This window comes from Lycorma delicatula, chromosome 8, assembly GCF_047948215.1.
Source record: "Lycorma delicatula isolate Av1 chromosome 8, ASM4794821v1, whole genome shotgun sequence".
In the NCBI taxonomy this organism is placed as follows: Eukaryota; Metazoa; Arthropoda; class Insecta; order Hemiptera; family Fulgoridae; genus Lycorma; species Lycorma delicatula.
In genome coordinates this window covers 6,637,324-6,661,702 of record NC_134462.1, presented here as the reverse complement: position 1 = coordinate 6,661,702, position 24,379 = coordinate 6,637,324, and positions in this window count along the sequence as shown.

Sequence of the window (24,379 nt, the reverse complement as noted above, 5' to 3'; positions counted from 1 at the left end):
AATTTTTTTTCCTTCTAAAAATTACCAGCTGCGCTTTAATTCGTTAATATTATTTGTTTTACATATTTTTATTTCTGATTTCAATTCGGTTCATCGTTCAAAAAATAATGTCCGAATTCGTTTAGATGTTTTTTATTAGACTGTCGAAGAAAAAATAATCCTTAATAACATATTGACACACAAAAATCGGTTTATATTTTTAATTTTCTTTTACAGATTGAAATAAATTTAGTTATGTTTCGAAGGACATGATTTATTGTAAATTGAAAGCCCTCTAGGCGAATGTTTTACCATTAAAAACACGGCTGAGAAATCGATTGATGGTGGTGTACGATCTTTGAATTGAATTTTACACGTTGAATCGACTACTTAACATATATTTATGAAGTTGCGATATTGAATTTTTACATTACTAACCGTTTAAATTTATTCGATTTTTAATCGGTGGTGTAATATATTTAAATCGAATAGACGTAAATAACGATTAAAATAATCCATGTTAGCTTATTAATAATGAAAGAAGTTAATTTAAATTACTATTAATATGAACTCCGAAAAAGATGTTTAGCCCTTTAATTTTTATATTGTACATGAAATAAGTTTATTTATCGTTGTATTATAAATTGTATATTTTTTATATTTAAAAAAGTAATTATATTTTTAATTCGTAATTAGAATTTAAATATAATCTATTTTTAAAGAAGTAATTTAACTACGTTTAGCCATTTATAATTATTCATGCTCGCATTCAATATGATTAATTAAAAATTCATTACTCTCTACGTACCTGCTTCTAGTCCATCTACCTCTTCTCTTCCCCGCCCTTTTTTCATATGTTCTCTTTGTTTTCATAAAACCCGCTTTAGATTATACTCTGTGTTACCGGAATAAGTGTACCTCATTTCACAACAGTCAAATATATTTTGATTAGGGGATTAATAAATAATTAAATTTCCCTGTACTTCTGGTTGACATTTGATTCATTTTGAATTTTTTTCCCGCATTTTTATCCTGTACTCTTTTTATTTTACTCCTTCTGCTACTATTATTATAATTTTAATTGCTATAAAGAGCTGTATTAAAAGGCCATTTAATAGTAAAAAAAAAATTTTTTTTTATAATCTGAATACAAGATAATTTAATAACATATATCTATTTATTTCATAAATAGAACACATTTTTATATAATCTTTAGGTGCTTTTTCATTGCGCAACCTCTATTTATTCATTATTTTTAACCGACTTCAAATGAGGAGATTTAGACTTCGAAATCAGCTGATTTCGAAGTCGAGTGTTCTAAGGTTCAAATCTCCTAATAAAGGTAACTTTTATATGAACTTGAATATTAGATTGTGGATACCATTGTTCTTTGGTGGTTGGGTTTCAATCAATCACACGCCTCAGGAACGGTCGACCCGAGTCTATACAAGACTACACTTTATTTACATTAATAAATATCATTCTCTGAAGTAATACCTTACGGTGATTCCGGAGGCTAAACAGAAAAAAATAAAAATAAACAGAGGAGATTTTATATCGACCCGAATGTACTCGAGTCCTTACTCATTATCAAATGACCGCGTTTTTACGGAATTAAAAAAAAAATTGGAATCGTTACTGCGGCTGGTCGTGCTTATATATACTTATGTATGTATAAGATATTTTCGTCCGCTATACCGGACGCAAATCTTAACCTATTCTAACGAAACTTGATGAGTTTATGTAAACCTATCGGGAATTAAGCCCTATTGAGCTTCAAGAGAATCGGTTCAGAGGAACCGGAGTTAGCGGCAAAAAACTGGGTTTTTGGGTTACGTTTTCAGAGTTTTCAAGCTGTAACTTGAAGGAAGCTTCAAGCCTCAAGCCTTTCAAGCTTCAAGTGTTAGAAAGCCAAAATTAGATTTCATTCAAAATTGATTTTAATGTTTAATGAAATCGCTATTGCGCCCGATTATATTTTCTAAGGGGATATCGATGGGAGAAGAGACCATTTTTTTCTTTACGTTTTGGATTCTCCTAAATACGATTCTTATCCGCGTGTAAGATTTTCTAGTCCGCTCTACCGGACGCAAATCTTAATCTATTGCAAAGAAACTTGGTGGGGTGATGTAACCGTATTGCGAATGGGGAGGCCTATTGATTTTCAAACGAATCGGTTCGCAGGAACCGAAGGTACAGCCAAAAAAGCTAACTAAAACACCGAAAGCAATATTATTTTCAAAAATTAAAAAAAAAAAAATTAAAGCAGTACAGTATCTTTTCTTTCTTTATTAAAACTGGAAATCCGTCCTGACGCACTTACTGCGACCGGTTGGGGTTTTTTCCTCTGTTAGTTTCATTCAAGTTTTTTCTTTAAGATTATGTAGCGCAAAATTTTTTAGATGAAAAATTACATGGTAGCCTTGAAGATTGTTTATTAATTTTATTGTCAGCACATTCAGCTGTATTTCACGTAAGTATTTTCGTACGAAAGTTTAAGGAAATTATTGAAAAAATTAATATTAAAAATATATATATATATATATATATATATATATTTTTTTTTTTTTGTAATTCGAAAAACTTTAGCTCACTCTGAGTGGAAGTCTTTGAAAATTGTTTCGTAGCAATCTTTTTTTTATTTTATGAAAGTGCAAACCTCTCTCCTTTACGTCTTTAGAAGATCATTTCTTTTTTGCGGTCGGATTGAGCCGTCTTAGTCAGCGTAATCTCCTTGTAAATAAAGAAAAAGTAGAATAAAAAAGTGTAGGAAATATTTTTAACTAGCCGGTCAGAACTCGCTTCCTCGTTCCCGTCAAGCCATCTAAGGGCTCATGGACCTACCGATCTTCATTAATTTCATGCGCGTGAGAATAATAATGATAAATAAAAATTAAATCTGTTCAATTTATTAAAACTATCAGCGTGTTGTAATTTCTTCAGAGCAACAATTCGGTCAGTTATGGACTCGAAATTACGAGCGATCTGAAGAATGTAGGTTTCAAAGCAGTCTGCTCTGCTTCCATCTTAAAAAGAGTAGCTATTCGTACCGGTTAGTCGATCTTCGTACGGATAAAGATGTACTTCTCCCGGTTCCTAGCGTTACCCGACACCACTAGAAGGCGACCGTATTTCGTTTCTCTCTTTTTTATTTTATGTTTTTTAGTCAAGTAACAGGAGTCAGGTGCAGCCAGTCGCGTTGCACGTACAGTTAAAGTGGCTGTGTCGGTTGAGCTGTCTTGCCGCACCCCGACGTACCACTTAAAAAATCAAAATTCAAAAAGCCAACAAACGGTTTTTAGATACTATCTGAAAAGCATTTGCAATCCACAATATCTCGTTTAGTTAAGTCGGAAACGGGGAAAAATTTTCAATCGTTCTTCAACATTTTTATCTCTTTCTTTACCCTTTTCAAGTTCGAATTTCGAAACGCCTGTTGCGAAATTCACATGAATTTCGCTGTTTTTAGATATTCACATGAAAATTACACGCCCCAAGTTGATATCTTTCTTCGTTTTTTACCAAGAAATTATAAAAATACTTTATCGTTACTCATTTTAACCGTTTAAACTCGGAATTTCAAAAAATTTTTCTTACGTTTACTTACACCGTAAGCAGAATACGTATACAAATTTTCATCAATTTATCTTCAGTAGTTTTTGCCGGGCGTTGATTTTGAGTCAGGTCGTCTTGTTTTATAGGTATAGATTTCGACTTAGCGCACACAAAATTAAAATCGATTTCAGAACATATTCAAATTACAGTCTTGTAGTGAAGACTTCTGTTAGTTGAAATTTAAAGAATTAAAAGAAAATTAATTTTTTTTTAAGATGGTTTAATTAATCTTTAATTTATTTACTTTAAATAAAACATTAACGCTGTAATTATAATTATTGTTTATTATGAAAGAAATTTCTTTAATCGTCCCGCAGTAAGATTTTCCCTGACAATATAAACCGACAGTTTTTGAAACGTAAAATTGCATGTTCTACATAGACGATTTGAATATAATTTCAATCTGCTTTTTTATAACCGTTTTTCATCATTAAGTTTTATAGGACTATTAAAGAGTAATGATGAAGGTTCTGCTCTGATATTCGTAGTATTCTCATGCAGTACTTCAAGAAAATCGCTTAGAAATTTACATTAATGCGCCCTAAGTGTAAAAAGTACATTTAAAAACGATTTGTAAAGACTATTATGACGTATTTACATGAATGTACGTGTATAAACTTAAAGTAAAAAAAAATAATACTTAAACACCGATTTCAAGGACTACTCGACTGACACTCGACAACTGTTTTTTTAGCCCTATCCGTAGTAAAAAAGGCCTATTTTTTTTACCAAATGATCTATTTACAATGAATCTTTTATTTTATTGAATAAATATAGAATGAAGTAAAAAGTAAAATACTGATTTAAAAAATAAAATCTCGACTACAAAAGAATTAAAAACATAATTAATAACAGTTTAAGTATTAGACAAAAATTTCTGTCTGTTGCCAATAAGTCAATCTAAATAAGTCAATCGTAAAGGATTAGTAGTAATTTATTTTGAATTTTAACCACAACTGAAAAATATTGAACTTTTTAAAAGTATTGAAAAAGTTTTATTTTTTTTTTTTAGCTTGTATTATAGCATTTCATTAATTTATTATGCATTTATATATATATATATATGTGTGTGTGTGTGTGTGTGTGTGTGTTATATGATATATATATATATCAGGAGAATTTTCCACCTACGTTGGGTAAATTTTTCCGTGTTTTCAAGCTTTTGATCGCAAAATTCAACACGTATGGTTTCTCACCTCCGTGAAGAGTCTGTAAAAGCTATAGGGTTACGGCTTGAAAAGTAAACGACGCCTCAAAACACGCCAAACAGTCGGTTGAGATATTCCAAGTTCTCTGCTCGCTCTGTGGGTTGACTTTCTTGGGCTTCGTACAAAACTTTCTTCGATTCGTCTCACGCTCCCCTCTGTCACAAGCGGTCGGCCCGTGCTCTTGCCTTTACGGAGACATCCGCTTTGTTCAAACAGGTTAAACGAACGACATGTATGCCCTTCCTTGTCGGAGGGTCAATGTTAACCAGAGAGGAAACGCACTCTGCATTGCAGTTGCCGACAGATTTGCCGTACTCTAGAACACGGAACGGTACGAAACGCAGGGATAGCGGGAGAATTTGTATCTTCCTACCGATCGCAGATCCTAGACAAAAGTCCCTTACTTTTGTGTCGGGCTGGTAATAAATTATTTATTTATCGGCGGTTATAATTGTTTTATTTTATTTGTAGACGCAATTATTTGCTGCGTTCCCATCCTTTAGTCCGATGAGAATTCCGTGCTAGAGCCTTCCGTCCTAGCAGGAATGCGCCTTCTGGGGCCCTAGTATTTGGAGGATGCAATACGCTTTCCTTTCCAGAGGAAGTCGCATGTGCTGGCGGTGAGATAATTGTAAGTATTGGAAAAGATGATGGACGGTTTGTGAGATAAAGTTAGGAAACTTTCTTCGCTCAGGCTGTCTTTAATGCATCTCGGCTGGATTCGATCGGGTCGGACTCCAGTCCGTGGTAGCGGGCAGATCTGTCTTCTTTTTTTCCTCAAGAACACAAAAGACCTTGTATTTTTTTCCCGTTTAGCCTCCGGGAATCACCGTCAGGTATTACTTCAGAGAATGATGTATATGACTGTAAGTGAAATGTAGTCTTGTACGGTCTCAGGTCGACCGTTTCCGAGATGTGTGGTTAATTGAAACCCAACCACCAAATAACGCCGGTATCTACAATCTTGTATTCAAATCTGTATAAAAGTAACTGCCTTTACTAGGATTTGAACGTCTCGACTTCGAAATCAGCTGATTTGTGATGCGTCACCGCTACACCGAGCCGGTGGATTAGGAGACCGTGTATTATACTGCAACCGCCTTACTCAAAACTGACACGTAATGGTGGCGCAAGCACTCTTGATGAGGCTTTAGTAACTATATGCGCTCTAAAGATGTTATTCGAATTTTTCTGACCTACTCTCTCAAGTAGTTCAGTCAGATACCATGTATTAAATTGACTCCATCTTTTAGAATCGCTCTGTCTAACCTCAGAAATATATAATAATTATTATGCGCATAAACATGGTATATCAACCTTATTCCTTATCGTACTGCAACTTTAGTAATTCTTGATTCTTTCTTATCTGTCTAATAAAAGTAAAATCGGTTGACTTAACAAACCGTCTTTTAATTCTTTCACTTATGCTTGGTATATTAAAACCTAAAGGAAAGAAATTATTAAAAAATAAAAATCGTATGAATTCATCAAGTTAAGCTTCAAGAGGAAAAAAATTGGAAAAATAATTTTCAATTTCTTTGTAATTAAATAACGTTTTGTTTTTTTTTTTCAAATCGTTCATTTTTTCACAGATGTGTATTTACGTCTTAAAACTCTAGTTTAAGTTGAAATACAATGAAGGAAATTGATATAACTTTTCTTTGTAAGTGGAGAATGAGATAAAAGTATGTCGGCTGATAAAACTGTACTTGCAAAAAAAGTAAGTTTTGAAAAGTTATGCGTAAATTAAGAAACAACTTTTAAATGATATCGATTAATGTTTTTAACACCAGAATCGGGATTTTTGTAAACAAAAATTGTTTTTCTATTGTAATATCTTTCGATTACTTTATTGTCGTTATTTACAAATTTTGATAACACTTTTTATGATTTACGCTGATAAAAACTATATTATTTTTATCGTCTTGAAGAAATACAGAACAAATGTTTTTCAAATGAAAAGTTTTATTTAACAGGTTGAGTGCTGTGAGACCCGATTCAAGGTCTTAAATTATACGTGCGGTTGGCTTATGAAACCTTTTTTTATGTCTCAGTATAATAATGATTTCCAATTACTAAGGATCTTTATTTCGTCTCATTTTTCGAGGTAAATCGTCATTCTATAATAGAAAAAATTACCGCGATTCAAACAGGATACTTAGCTCTTTTTTGTGCATCGCCTCAATTAGAACTTACTAAGCTGTTTCTCAAAAATTGTTAATTTTACATTGATCTTTATAATATAACAGCTGATTTTTACAAAATAAATTTAATTTTTAGAATAATTTTATTATTTAGGTGGGAAATAAAGTTAAGACCCAGTGTCGAGGATGTGCTGTGCAAATATAATAATTGTAGATAAATAGCTTCTAAGTATTGAATTTAAATTGTTTAATTTCTTTTTAAATTTCGTTCGTTAGAAATATTTTACTTTTTCCACGTCAAAGTTCCTTTTTATTTATGTTATAACAAATCGATACAGTAAAAGGTTATATAAAACAAATTGGATGTAATATTTTTCCTTGTGCGTTGTGAATTACACAAAACTACATTCTCGGATGTCATTATTATAGACAATTAGTAATTTTTTCCGTGTTTCTTCCCTGTAAACAAAATCGTGTATCGTAATGAAGACCTTCACGTTTGTCTCATTCGCTGAATTTATCTTTTTCTGAGGTACCGGTTTGTGTCTTTACAAATTTGTTTACGTCTTTATTTTACTTTCCTGGCGTGATAGAGCTGTGCTGCAAAAACGGAAGTATGGTAATCAGTCAAAAATTAGAAACGCTTTTTTTTCATATCTCGACGCTTCATGATCCAGGGTCCTAAAAAACAAAAATTTGGGGGTACGTATGTACCCCTGAATATTCGGCGTATGTGTGTACGTAGTATGCGCGAATGGCACGTTTGACGCTTAATAACTTTTGACTAGATAAACTGATTTTGATAAAATTCGGTACAGAGACTCGTGTATATAGGGTAGTTTGTTTGCAAAATTTGGACGTCGATATCTCTAGGCGGGGATTAAGGGATTAATTTTTCCAAAATTTTACCAACATAAACCCGCTTTATATTAATTTCAATACGTGTTTGTCTTACCAGTTTTAAAAACGTTTTGCCCCAAAATTGTTCCCCCTTCCACAACAATCGAAAAAACTGTCTTCTTATTTATCGTATATTTTTTAATCAAATTTTTTTATATCTTCCTAGGCACGTAGTGCAAAAATACTTCGGGGCAAAAGTTTAAAATATAAATTTTTGAATCTTTATATATATATTTTTGAATATACATTTTTTATTATTTTCAAAATATAAATATAGTTTTTTTTTAATTTTGCAAATCTTTTTTGATTTATTAATTCACCCCTTACCACCAAAAAAGAAGTCTTAAAGTATGTTTTTATGGTTTTATATTTTTCAGAAACTAAAAAAAAAAAAATGATTTTTAGTTTCTTCCATTTCACATATTAAAAGTAGAACATTTTTTAAAAAAATTCTTGGAAGGTGATTTTGGAGAAGGAAAGTGGAAAAAAAGTAAAAACAAATTCCGATTTTTAAGGTTTTTTTGTTTGATTTGAATATATCCCCCAGCCCAAAAATAATTCTTAAGTAACTTTTTCATTAACCTGTTAATTAATTTTTTATTGTTAAGTGTAATCAATATATTTAACAAACTATCGACGTATATAAAAAAAAATTGTGCAACGTCAAATTAAATACAGTTACCGTGAATAGGTTAAACAGAACGTACAGGTATAAAAATACAACTTGAACACGATTAGCTGCGGAGCTGCTGGGCTAACGAGTCCACGATGGCGGTAAAAGTTACATTTAAGAAGATTAGTAATAAAAAATATTTTTTTTCACGTTAAGGTTACTTTATTATTCGATTTATAACACCGAATTCGTAAGAATATCATATTGTCTCCGTTTATCTAAATCAGTGTTTTCAGAGACATCACTACTTTATTTTGTTTCTTTTTTTTATTTATATTTTTTTTAAGTCGTCTGTCACTTGTCTGGTTTGATACTATTTTACATTTTTTTCCCTTATTATTCTGCGGTAATCTTCTAACCTTAATATTTCCACTATATTCTACATCCTGTGTTTCGTAAATTCGGTTGTCTTCCCTCGCATTATTAATCTTCTGCGCATCCTATCTTCGCTTGAATAACTAAGCCTGGATGTCTTAATACGTAACTGTCCTCTTTCTCGTGGCACTTTTCAAGATTTTGCTACAAATTTCTTTTTTCCCTATTTGTCTTAAAACTTCTCCGTTTCGAATTTTATCGACTCACCTTATTTTCATCTTCCTCTTTTAACACCTACACCGAAGATCTCTCTGTATTCTTTCTCTTTTTTTAAGTATTTCTTTACCGTAAACTCTTACAGATATTTTCAAAATGTCTTTCTTATTTTTACTTCCTTGTACAAAGTAAAGGAAGTATTGCGATCGCGGAAAAATTCGGTTTTCAAATTCCAACGGAAATATCCACTTTGACCGTCCCTGAATCAATTTTGACTAGTTTCGGCGCGACGTCTGTAGGTATGTATGTATGTATCTCGCAAAAACGATTAGCCGTTGGATGTTGAAATATTGGATTTAGGACTATTGTAACATCTGGTTGTGCACCTTCCCTTTTGATTTCAATCGATCGAACCAAAACTGTCCAAAAAAACCCAAAGTCCCAAATAATTTGGATTTTGGATTTTTTATTAATTGCAGTAATAAGCCCTCATTGAGAGCTTTTCAACGATGTATCATAAGTGGTAATTATTTTAATTGATTCCGCAGTTATAGCCAAATAAAATTTTAATTAATGAAATATTTGGATCTTACAAGGGAAGGCACATCGGTTCAAATTAGACTTCATCTCCCTTTTCTTTTTTTAATTAATTTTTTTTTAATTTAAATGTTGTATATTGGTTTATAAAAACATTTTTACAGTAATTAATAATTCAATAATAACAAAAAAAAGTATTAAAAAATCAGAAGTTATTAGTGAAATAAAATTTTATGTAGTTTTAAAAATCTGTATAAGTAATTTAATAGACGTTATTACATATGTGTATATGTAATATATTTGGTGAAACATCTGATTATTTAATATTAATTGAAAATTATAATTTAGAATCTTATTATTTTTGGATTTTCTAGTTTAATTTCTCTTTAATTTTATCTACATTAAAGTTAACTACAGTGCGACTGAAAAATAGAACTTCACGAGGCATCATGCCCGATTTTTAAAAAATTGTAAAAAAATGTTTTATATTTATTTCATTACTCCTCTAATATTACCGGACAATATTCTCCCTAAGTTGGATGGAGTTGATTGGAATTTATTTGTTTTTTGTTGCCAATCATTTAATCGCTCTTTGGTTTGATGTAATTGTTCTGATCTTAAAATGTCTACACATTCTCTAGTTTTCAAATTTACTCTGTCTTTATATTCTCTTAATTTTTTTTGAATATTCTCTCCTTGTTCTTAACGTTTTCTTCCTCTTTATATCTATCATCTTCTCTTAATCTTTTTATTCTTTCTTTGTTTGCAACATTTTCTTCCTGTTTTATTTTTTTTTTTGTTTTACAACATTTTCATCCTTTCTTTGGTTTTAACATTTTCTGATCTAGTAATAAAGGAACTTTTACTTTACCCTAGTATTTCATGTAAGATTGTTGAATTAATAATCGTATAAATATTTGACGTTAATAAAAACTTAATATTTCAGTAATCGTGTAACCGTCCGCTCGATTAAAGAATCGGAGGATCGTATCTCGCTTTCAAACGCATTAAGTGCAGCAAAAAAATGTGTATATGTAATATAAATAGGCGTACAAGGAATTTACGTGGGGTCCACATCAGATTTTTAAATTTTTATTTGACGCTAGTAGTTTTCGTTTCGTACATGAAAGCTTTCCTTGTTTTTTCTAATCGGTTTTTGATTATACATTTTTTCGTTTTTCCTTTCGTAGTTTTATTAGCTACATATTATTAATCTTTTATTTCTGGTATATGTTCCTTAACATAATATTTAATCCGTCATTAACCTCTTTTCTGTCCCGATTCATTAATTCTTATTTTACTATTATTTAAACTTCATAAAAAACATGAAAAAAGTTAATAATTCCAAGTACATTTAAAATTCATAATGATTCATAATTTGATGCAATTTGATTGTAAAATCTGTCATTTAAAGGTTCTGAAAAATACGTAAAGGCAATCGATGGAGGTAATTAATATAATGTAAATTAATATAAAGACGTAATTTGATATATTCTTAAAGAAAAACCGAAAGCTTATTTTTGAAATACTTAATTTTTGCAGTTTAATCGAATATTAAGTTCTACCGGGGAAAAGGGGATTTACTAGATCATTCTTGTGCTAACATAACTAACTTGTTTTATTTTTAAAGTTTTACTAAGAATCTTCTCAAAATTTGTTAGTTTTGTAGAATATCTCGTATGGTGTTTTTTTTCCTGAAAATTTAAAAATGTAAATGGTAACCGTTAAAAGGGTTTAAAAATATATATATAAAACGATTCAAACTTTTCTTAAAAAATTGTTTGTTTCTCATTTTAAGTGTATTTTTTTTTTTATTGCATCGATCATCAAAAAGCACTAAAATTACCTATGATGCATTCATGAAATTTTACAAAACCTTATAAAGTTCGCTTTTATTTGTCTTTGGGATGTCGTCACATTTTAATAACAGAGATCGTTTAAAAATTAAAAGCCATTAAATATTTTTAAATAATGCGATTAGATCTTGTAAATGTTGCTTATTATATTTAGTATTATCTTATTCAGAACTGTTTTAACTATTTATAACAGAATATTGGTTTTGGTTTGTTTATTTACTCGATCCGTGTCGTCGTCATAGTTGGAGATTTACACGGGTCAGTAGGATTATTAGCTACGTTTATTACTATATTTTATACAAATACAAATTTTATATAAATATTTTATACCTAATATGTTAGGTAATTCTATTTAGTAGGTTATTATCAAGTTATCGAAATTATTTGCGATGTTGGGTTTTATAATTTAAAATATCTATAGTTAATTCTATTTTTTTTTTAAATAATAGTAATTTTTGTTTAAAAAACTTCAATAGTTTTTGAAAATTAACGGGCTTTTATTCTTGTTCGTTAAAAAATGTTGGATAGAACTCAACCGACTTAAAAACAAGGTGAATCATACTTCTATGATTTTAGAAGTAAAACATTCGATTAGATTCAAAGTTATCGATTGCTTATTATTAAAATTCAACATTCTTTGAAACGATGCTTCGTATAAAAGCGATCATTATATTAACAGGTAAATTATCTAAATTCTATCGAATATTTGGAACGGTTTATTAGAAAATTGTGAAATAAAAACTTGCCGTTTTAAGCAGTAATTGTTAAATTTATGTGAGAGAAGCACAGCTAAAGCAAAACAAGTTTAATCCAAACTGTAGAAACTAAAATTTTATATCGTGAAAGTACGTAGCTTTTTTCACCGAATAAAAAATTAAAATATTTGATTGTATTATCAGTTAGTATAATGCACCAAAATCGTGGTAAATGATTTGGCCGTATAAACATAACGACCGAAAATGGTTTTAGATCGAGTGAAGCTGTAAATCAAGAAAGAGGTAGAATAGGCGTGGAAAGATGGGTAAGAAGAGTCGATGTTGAAAAGCAGAAATACGTAATCTGTAACATGAAGATGGAAAAACAATCTGTCCTTTAAAATAGTTCCTAAGCGAGGTATTGATGTTCATAAATAAAAAATTGTCAAGGAAAGAAATGTTTTTAACGAGTTTTATTCTAAATTCGCACGGATAAACTGTTCTGAATTAAAATATTATATCTAATTTTTTACTTTCCTGTCTATATAGCGCTACAGCTCTGGAAGGGAAAGTATTTAAATCGATACCAAGAAACAAAACAACCGGATGAAAATTTTCGGGATGTTAATATTGTTATGTAGCGTACGTGTTCGGTGCCGGCCTCTAAATCACCTTATATCTCCAGAACTACCGGACCGATTTTGATCATACACGGTCTGATTCCTTCTATATATGGGGCATTGATGCCGTTAAATTTTCAACTTAAACGGTAAAGGGGATGAGGTACTGAAGTTTATCTTCAGTACCTCGAGATTTCTCCTAATTAAGGTCGTATTTTTCTTAGGCGCATTTGTTAACGATTAAAAAACAACAATATTTGGAAAAAAGTTTTTGATTAATCGCACCTCAACCCCCCAAAATCCTCTAACTACTGATATGTTGTGATGTCACAGGTAAGCGGTAGAATTAAGTAAATGAATAATATTTAAAGTGTGAAAAAGTAACTCGGTCTAGCCGGGTTTTGAACTCGATCGTCCCGGTCGACTCGCTTCCTGGTGCGTTGAGCCTCACTACTACACCAGTCGGCCGACCGAACAAGCGAAATTTGCACTGTTGTGTAAGTTGTAAAATTACATTAGTTTAGTTAGCGCCGACATATCCGCAAGAATTAAATACGGTATGCTTGCGCTGTTTAGTTAGAATCATTGAATTAAATACACTAAAAATATATTTAAAGAAAACGATAAATATTTTTAATTAAGTTGCGCGCGTAAGCGGTGCTTCAGAACAACTCACAATCTGACAACTGCGTTGTCTTTTTTTTTTAATAGGTGTCTGTTTTCATCTCTTCCAATAATCGAATTAAAAATAATTAATAGTAATTTGTTATTTGTAAGTAGAAAAAGGTACTTAATTTCAGATCGCATAATTTTTGCGATCTACTTTTAGCCATTTGAAAACCGTTTATCAATCGATTTGAACACATTAGGTACCGTTTTGTTAAAGATTAAAGAATTAAGATTTTATCTCGTTAAACGCAATTCGATAAAACTATTATTTACGAAACTATTAACGATTAAAAAAATGTTAATGGACGCCGTTATGGAATTTGCAATTGAAAAATGTATCTGTTTTGTAGAAGATATTACTTTGTAATTTTATTCCAAATTTAGTTGCGCATCTCAATATGTTATTTAGCGATACATTTTTATTGAAAAAATGTAGAACGGTCGATAGAGGGAAACGAAGCGGGAGTAACATTACTGTTTATTTTGGTGTCCTGACCTGCAACTCCCGCATCATTTTGTTTTATAGGCTTACATATATATTATCCGTTGAATATATCTCGGTTAATGCCGTGTAATGTACCGATTCGGTTAAGGTGAATCCAGATTATTCGTCCTCCGGATTTTGAGACCCGATTCGGTTTCTTCGTGAAAAATTAGGGGGACATCTTTCGGGAAATTTTAATTGAAACATTGGGGGGGAACCTCCAGAGAATGTCGAAGTTTTAAAAAATACGCCTTTAAAAAATTCTTAATCGGTAGATCACTGTACTGCCTTCCTCCAATTCATTATTTTATTATTTGGATGTAACGCAGGTTTTACGTTTGGTATACGTTTGGCATTGCGATGACAGTATTTAGTTTAGCCTAGTGTACATTACAATATGTTCAACTAGCGAACGATTAGCAACTACCCCTACGGCTCGGTTAGTTCCGACATATCAAAGTACACCGGTATCCATTGTCTAATATTCAAATCTGTATAAAAGCGACTAGCTTTTACTAGGACTCGAACCTCAGAACTTTCGACTTCGAAAATCAGCTTAAACAACCGATTTACGACGACAAGTTAACCGCTACACTAGCTCGGTGAACTATGCGGTATTTAAAGAAGCGTACAAGTGTTATGTCAGATTATGACCTGATATAAGAAATAAATAAACTAACAGCAACATGAAATGTACGAAACGTTAATAAATATATTATTTCATTAATCAATATTTTAATTAGAATAATAGCTTTAGTTATATATTAGTAATTACAGCGAATTATTAAATTAAGTCTTAAAAATATGGTAAGCGGGCTTGTAGAAATAAGTGAAAGTTGTGTATTGTTTTATTACACGGTTGGATTTTTATTAATAAAAAATTTGTGAAGCACTGTGAGAATACCAGTTCTCGAATAAGTAGAGTGGGGTAAGCGCCGACCGATGCATGCGCACAAGAATTCTTTTTTCTTTTTTATTGTAGACGGAGGAGCTGAAATTCATTCTTGCAAAAACATTTTTCTTTAATTGGCGTCGCAGCTTTTACCTTTTTATTTTATTTCTTTTTTACCCGTGAGGAAGGAGAAACTAATCAAGCAGACAGATTGTAATTATCGGCTCGCTTTTTTTTTAGTGTTATACGTAATGAAAATTCATTAATTAACGATTATATTATTACTCTTGTATCGATCGTGTAATCTTAACTTCCGAATTTTAAGTTTTATCGTAAAACTTTATGTTTATATTTATTACAAAACCGGTAGTTAGTTGTATTACGATTGATTTCTTTTAAATTCCCGACCGATATACTTCAGAAAGGTATTTAATTTAAGTTCTACGGGTGAAAAAATTTGTTCGATCGATCCAAAAGTTCGAACTACGTGTAGGAAGTTGTGAATAGTAGGCGGTTTGAGGTAACGTTCTTTTCTTTAACCTTTCTATGGAGTCGTTTTCCGTTATTAAGCGACCGATTTTTTCTATGCGATTGGTATTAATTAATCTCACGTTCGAGTTTTCTCGTAGAACCGTTTATGATTTCGTATTTTTTTCGATCCTCTCTTTTTATAAGCCTTCTTTAATCCTTAAATTTTGTAATTATAATTTTATTTGATATTTCTTTAATTAAAAGTTTAAATATCGTCGTTGTCGTTAGCAAAATTATGCGGTAGGAGTATTACGTGAAACGCTTACTGAAAAACGACGTTAACGTCGTTTTTCAGTAAGCGTTAACACCAGAGTGTTAACACTCTGGTGTTAGATTAAAAAAGGGGGATATATTTCACTTGTCAGTCGGTTGTTGTCGTCTTTATTATTAATAGTATTGAACTAAAATAATGAACTTGTTTCCCCTTTTGACGGGCGGTTTTATGAAAAAGGGTGACGTCAAGTGAAGTATCGAAGTCGTTTGTCGAAACAGAACGAGCGAGCGAGGTGGCGGCTCGCTAACTAATAATTGTTCTCGCCGACGCCAGTTTACGGACCTCCTTCTGTTCTATCAGGAAAATTACGACGGTGATGACTCGACTCCCTACGAACCACACCCGATCGATTTGTTCTATTTTATTACTGTAAATCGGTCGCGCTCGTCTAATAATAAATTCTGTTTGCGGTTTTATTTAACAGATTTATTTTCATTTTTTAATTATTTTTACGTAATCTAGTTAAGATACAATTATAAGCCTTTTAAAGAGAATAGAAAAATTTTCTATTTATTTTAATATTTATGAATATTTATTTGTCTATAATAATTTTTAAATTTTTTCTATAAATAATATTTCAGGAGTCTTTTGTGTTAGCTCAAAATAAAAACGGTTTATGTTATCTTATTTATTTAAAGAGCGGTGCATTCAATACATTCTAAAATTCGCCGCTACAAAACAATCGTTCTCCCAGAAGTACTGTACGCCTTTGAAACTATTTTTCAGGTTAAAAATAACGCTAAAACCGACCGACTAACTAAAACTGAACGCAGGATCATCACAACCTGTATAAACAAAAATTACCAGAAGAATGGCGTCTGGCGAATTAGCACTAACGAAACCGTATACGGAGAAATCGATCCGATTATCAGCGCGATGAAAAAGAGAAGGATATCTCATTTTTTGCGCATCTTAAGAAAGCATGAAGGGCGAATTCTTAAACAGCCGGTTCTTAGGTATTTGAAAAAGAAAACTAGTAGAAAATCCGTCGGAGAAATTAAGAAAGATTTCGAAGAAATTGGATCGAGGATCGAGAAAGCTTTCGACAAAATAATAATTACAACACTCACAAAGCACAGATTCTCTACACAAAGACCCGAAGATGCACAGTGGAGGTTACAGACGAAATGCGGAAACAAAGATTAGACCGTCTAAAAAAATTACTGGCAGAACCAGAAAGTTAAAGCAGTGCGCTCTTCAAAGAAAACTGGGAATTTTGGTCTAATGTGACCTCAAAAAAAAAAGGACAACTATCATGAGATTTCGGGAAGTTGCTTGTTGCCCATTTTTTTTTTTCATTATTTTTAATGATAATTCATCGAGCGAAAGAAAGTATTCTTTTAACTCATTCACAGTCCCAAATACGTTTTGCGAATTTTATGAAATTTTGCAGTATGGTGCCTTACTGTTGGCAAAAATAAAAAATGTGCAACGATTTTTCATAAATTTTTTCAGTTTCAGAATGGCGACCGGTACAATTGATAGTAAGAGCTCCGTGTTTGCTGTCATTCACCGACTCATCATTCGACAAATATTCTCCACGCATACTTCGTTGTAATAATAACTTTGTTGTTTATTTTTAATTATACTCTCGTATATACTATAATTTAAAAAGTACGAAGTACTAGTAGTACCTCGCAGCCAGCCAGCCAGAAAAATCCTTAACGAGATGTACTTAATACCGGGCGGCTGCACTCGGCTTTCTTCACGCTAAAAGCAAAGCTTTATTTTACGCCGGCTCCTACTAAAATACTAAGTCTTGGTATCAGCCATCAGAGACTCAGCGTTTATTTAACAGTCATATATATATATATATATATATATATAATTTATAACAATATGAAGCATAAGTTTGAATATTATTATAAAAATAATTTGGAATATAATCAAAACAAAGAGTTTTATTTATTTCAGTGAACCAACGAATAAAATAATACTTAGATAATTTAACCCAACCTAGGTATTAAACCAAGGCGGCAAATTATTCGATATTTTTGGTCATTCCAAAAATTAATTTTGTTCATTCTTGGTAATTCTATCCCGATGATGTACCGACAAGCATTTACTCTACATTATAATCAGATTCTCTATCGAGTTGTTATTCAGATTTATAAAAAAAAATTAAAAATTTGTTTGTTATTAATTTTTAGTTGTACTCGTTTCAAAAATGTTATTTAAACAAAAGAAGAAAGTATAGGAATATTAAAGGAAGGTAATGTGTAACCTGCCTTTTTTCGTGAGCAACTAACCCAGTACGTTTCGAATTTAAAAAAAAATGTTTAATTGTCTATTTTTCATCTTAGAGAAAAGAAATTATAATATGAAAAACATTTTTAAAATTGCCCTTCAAAAATCAAAACACCAATAGGTTCAACTTTTGAGACTGCTTTCAGATCGATTAATAAACCGTTTCATACCATCTGGAGTTCGTACAGTGAGAAACGCTTCCGCATTTAACGTTCATTTTTACTTTGTTGAGATTAAGTTCAAGATATCTCATTTTATTTTTAATGATTAACAAAAAATGTACGTTACAAAAATGTTATTTTTTTTTTGTTTTAAGTTTTGAGTGGCCTTCGGTCGAAAAAATATTAAATTCTTAATTACAGAATCCCGTAATTACGTATTTGTGTACGCGTATTATTTTCTATTCTCCGCTTACGTCTTAGAAATTTGTCTATCTTCTAGTAATTGATATACGGTGTAGAAGCTTGTTTGTGTATTAAAACCAACGAGTTTATTTAAATTTTTGTTTCAAAAAAAACTAAGTGTTTGTGTGTGTGTGCGCGCGCGCGGTTGCATATATTTTAATAAAAATGTAATAATATACTCGAGAAAATACGGCATGAAGGAAGATGAAGTGACGTCTGCTGTAACGATGGATAGTCTGTTAGCGTTAGTTGCATTCTCTCTATTAAGAGGATAAAACCACCCCAGGCATACATGCGAAACTCTTTATAATAAAAATGTAAAGCAACAGATGTTCCATTGTTCGCTATTACGCTATTGTTCGAAATTTTGACAATGTGTTGCTCTTATTCAGCGAGAAATTATGTGAAAATTATTTTATTATGCGAATTAAATATTAAGGGTAAATTAATAATCAAATTAACTTAATAAAAGCTCCATCTTATAGAGATTACGAAGACGTACTGATACGGATCAGATTTATTTTCATATATTTCTGCTCGTTCCGTACCGTTTCAATTTCACAGATCAGTAATTGCATTTTTTCCAGTCTCCTAACGTTTTCTGAAATATTGTCGTCGATTGAATCCTAACGACTGAATTATGAAGGTTACGTGGAAATTTAAATCGTATTCAAATGAACAATACCTTACTTGTATTTGAATCAAGATTTTATACCGTCGATAAAAGCTGATAATTTTTCAAATGAAAAGTACGGATTACGGTGCTAGAAATTTCATATCGCTTTTTTTTCATTTCCCAAACGTCTACTCGTTAAGAGTATTAGAGCTCTAAATCTTTCATTCAGCATTACGCGTACGTATACAGTACTCGGTTTTCTTTGTACTTATGTAGTGTGTACTCTGTATAACCCTAACGGCTTCGTAATACTTCTTAGACCGCCATTATTTGGTGAAATTCCTAACACGTACTGGCCGAGCGATCGGATATGTGAGGTAACATCCAGGCTAAAACGTACTAGAAAGCTGCATTAGATAACTGAAGAGTTACGAAATAACGTACGAATCGATCGATAAATTCCGTCTTTCAAATTCGTTCATAATGTCACTACGTAAATTAGAATGGTGGTGTTTTTTTCATCGATGTTTGCTTAAAACTCGAAACGACGAACCGATCCGATTTAAATTTATCGAATAATGGAATTATTCGATATTATATTATTCGATGAGCATTAAAGCTTAAACAAAAACCCAGTAATTTACTGAAATTTTTAAAAATTATCAACGGCTTATTGTTGCCTACACACGAAAAATCTTTATGTATGATCCGTAAAAAAGAAAATATTTAATGAAAAATTAGGAAGTAGTTGATCCAGAAGAGATTAAAAATTCAAAATCAAGTTTTTAATGTTATTTTATTCCTTACCGGTAGTTACTTTCCGACAAGAATCTGCAAAAAATAAAGAAAAACTGTGGTAGGAGGACAGTTGGATTTTGACACTTTTTAACGAAACGCAGTGAAACTAAAAGAAATAAAGAAAAAGGAAAAGTAGAAATTAGTTTCATATTCGTAAAAATTCACGCGGTAAATTAATCATACTAAATTGTTAACGTCTTATTTTCTGGAATTACTTTTTCAAGTAACTTGCCGGATAAAATATCTTGGTATTTCTTGGTTTAAAAGAAGCAGAAATTCTTGCTTTATATGGTGATTTACAATCGTTTGAAATTACCCCTTTTTTTGTTCGTAGAAGATTTTATGAACCTTAACCGACCTTTAACTTTCAGATTATTTTATATTTCATGCCATTACTTTATACGACGTGCAGTTTTGTCACGAAACCACCATTTATCCCCGACAATAGCTTATTTGTATCTAAGAATAACAAGCATTCCATTCTTTGAATTTTGGTGGAAAATATATTTGAAATGTTAGTATTAAACCGTAATAACCTTTTCATTTTTCAACGTATACTTCGCGGGTCGTTTGTATAATGAACATTATTACTGTCGAAGAAAGCAACTCTTCACTAACGCCGCATGTATTTTTTTTGTCTGTCGCAGTATATAAAAAAAGTAACAATTTACAGTTTTTGTACGAAGCGGTGCATTTTATATATAAAATAAACACGCGCAAAGACTTGGCGCAGAACGGTAAAAGTAATTCAACTGACGTGTCATATATATTCTATTTACTAATATTTAATAGCTCTCTGATATAAACCTTAGTAAAGAGAAAGCTAGATACTTATTTTTTCTTTAACGTTTTTAATTTTTGTTTTTTACCGCATTTTGTAACTGTTATTTATAAAAATATATTTATCTATAAATGTTCTTTCCGTTAAAAAATAATTAAACGTATGAAGAATTGAATCGACTTGCATATTATTTTCGCTAGATTTGAATGTTTCTGAACGTATATTTCTCTGCGAGGTAAATCCCCGTATCGACGAGCGGTGTGGGAATAGAAAATTGAATTTGTAAACGGAATAAATCATTCTTCGACTTAAAGGGGATAATAGAAATTTCAACACGTGTGGGTGTTCTCTAGCGCTACCTCCCTCAATTTTTACCGTTGAAATTGTGAAATTTATTCTCACGTTTTAATTGAATTTCCAAATGAATTATTTTTAACCGTACTTAGCTACATTTGTTTTTCGTTTACTTTTTATTTTTAGGTTTTATTATTTAGTTATTCTTCGGTTAAAAATTAAATAACCAACTTTATAGATATAACGATTATTTTTAATATTAGTTTTTGAATAAATTCTGACGCGTTAAAGGTTGGAAATACCTCGAGTTGAAGTCGCTTATAACTTTACGCTTAGAATTTGCATCATATCGGTTCCTTGAATTTTACGTGTAACGTCTTCCAATCGGCATTTTTTACTCTTCCTATCTTACTTACCACACATATGATGTCATAGTTGATGGATGAGAAATTTCGCTAGGATGCTTACGTATAAAATTTACTTATAAAGATTGCATCCAGTTTGTTAACTTAAAGTGTCAGTTTTTTTGTAATGTTTTACGCAGTACCAAAGCGCGAGATGAAAGGCCGAGGATAGATGGCACAAACAATTTTTGGGCCAAAAAGGAAATCAGGACTGATTATTGACCTTGAAAGATTATTTTTGTAGTTATAGTCCGTTTAAATTATTCTTAAATTTGAATAATTTAAATTAGGGTTCAGCAGGTATAAATTAAAAATAAATAGATTTATATATTTTACGTTATGCGGACCGGTTTACCTTGCCCAATATTTACGATCGCTTCGTCATCCTGATATGTATCGGCCCAAATCCTTGACCTGTCGACTAAAATAATAGCGTTTAATTTTTTTTACGCGTTTGAAATTAAGGCTTAAATATTTTTATTTATTATTTTATTTCATAAAAATGTATTATTTTAAATTAATATTTTAGTTTCTCCGAAAAAAATTATATCGTGAAATAATGCTACACCGTAAAATAAAATTCCCTTTTCATTTCCTATGAAACAGAAACAGACCAACGTTTCACACGATACTCTGTAGTATTCCTAATCATGATGCTTAACAAAATACAAAGTAAATAAAATTCACAAAAATATTGGTTGTTTAATTGTAATTAAATAAAATAATTATATTTAATATAGACGTAGTGTTTACAAGGCTTGTTTAATTAATAACATTGGTCGACATAAAATTTGGAATTGAAAAAGGAGTAGGTGTTCTATTTAATATTTTATATGCTGAATCTGAATATTTATTCTGAAACGACCCATCACGTAACGTTCTTAAGTTATAACCCTTTAAATTCATTTGTTCCATCATTCTTGTTGGTGATTATTATTATTTTTGTATTCTATTATTTAAGAAGTTTCTCAACATTTTAAACGGTCATAACTAAAAATCTGAAGACGATGAAGAAAAATTGATTTTATTGTAAGATCCGGCATAAAAATACATTCTAATTAACTTCTCTCTCTTTTACCTGCTTAGCTTCCGGGAATTACCGTTCAGGTATTACTTCGAGGATGATATGTATGAGTGTAAGTGAAGTGTAGTCTTGTACAGTATCAGTTAGACCGTTTCTGAGATGTGTGGTCGATTGATACCCGACCGCCAAATAACACCGGTATCTGCGATCTAGTATTCAAAATGACTGCTTTTGCTAGGACTCGAACGCTGGAACTCTCGACTTCCAAATCAACTCTTTCGGGAAGACGCGTCCACCACTAGACCAAGCCGGTGGGTCGTTCTAATTAACCTACTTTTATCTCGGTTCCATTTTTTTTTGACTTGTATACTCGGACAAGTGACTGTAGAAGCATTATTATTTATTCGGCGATAATGAAATTAATTTTCGTAAAACATAATCCTTGACCGTTAGGCACATGTTCTATCTTTCTTTGCGTTTTTTTATTCCGGTAGTAAAGATTAAGTTTGCCTTCGGCGTTTGAACTATTCTTGTACCGCCTTCTTGATCCGCTCATTGTGAAACTTGGTGCCAGTAAAAATTGTTGATACGCAACACCTCCCGACTCGACATTTTAGAACAGTACGGGTGTGGAGCTTATAATGCAGAAGAATTACGGTTTTTTGTTTCCTCCTTATTGAGAGTTTTGTTTTATTTTTTAACTTCTTGCAATCGTACTTATACGATACTAAGTTGTTCTTCTAATTTAATTGTGCCTTTATAGTCCCAAAACACCTTAAGCATCACTTTTTCGGCTGAGGCGTAGGTTAATGAATTTTTTCTTTGCGGAAAATTTGGATGCTTCCGTACGACACTAAGACGTTTGGATTCCGGTTCAAATTGATGAATCCGTGTTTCATCTAAGGTAATGCGATCTAACAGCATTCTTTCGTTAAAAAATAGATCTTTAAGTTCAGTACACGCGTGAAATTGGACTGTCTTTGGGATTATTGATCCGACCGTCTGGGAACACGTGATAATATTTTGCGGTAATTTAGCTTATCATAGATAATGGAACGGACAATGCCGATACTAGGATTACAAATATTAGAAATTTCCCAAATTTTACGAGTCATTTTGCGATTTTTCAGAAGGTCATTTCAAACCTGTGCTCCGTTACGATGAAATCGATGACACTTTTTCTGCCAGATTTAAACTCTTTAATCCGCTTTAAAAAATTTGCACGGTTAATTGGTTAATATACTTTTTACCGTACTATTTTAATATCTGCAAGTGAACTTCAACTAGTTCTATACATTTAGAAAAAAAAATGTTACTACATTGCGCCGTTCTTTCACGTTTCAAGCGGAGTCTATATTTTCAAATAAGCAAAAGAGGTTATAATAATGCATTTTCTATGTCAGAAGTGCCTACTTGAACGTCGGACTATTTCGATAATCTCTTTTGAATAATTTTCCGGTACTGCCTTTCGCCTCTTTAATTATTAAATGATTCTTAAATAAAAGGGATCTCAACTTCCAACGCTGACTGTAGTCTGTATAAATTTAATTCTGGCCTTCGAATAAAAAGCGCCGATTTAAAAGTTTCATGTTTTGAAGTTTTACCGGTGATAATAGCTAACAACAATTAATTACTATTACGGTCCGTGTAACTTGAATAATGAAAATACGTATGAAAAGTAGACTCGTATAACATCATTCCGTAGTTTTATTGTAGGACAAATCAACATTTTCTCCTGCTATACTACATTCTACGGAACTTCAGGGTAGATTCTGTAGTCTTCTTCCGTTATGTCTTTTTATCGGGAAATCGGAAAATACTTTAATTCACGTAATAACGATTTAAATTTAAAAATTAATAACGTAGTCAAAGTTTTATCGTACATTCCATTATAAAACCGATGTAATCGGGATTCGAACAAACAATCTTTCGGTTAAAAATAGTAGTGTACTATATTTATTCCAATAATTTTTATTTCTCTTATTATTATTAATTACATTTTTTTTTTTGTTGTCAAGAATACATTTAATATTCAGAAATGAATACGTAGATGAACGAGTGACATGCTTTATCGTTCGGTATTTCCTGATCGAAATAATAAAGTTACGGTCACAAACGGGTGGAGTTTAAATTTTACGGAATACTCATAGGGCGAGTATTTTTAACAGCCGAGATAAAATATTATGTAGAGAATCGGCGTTGT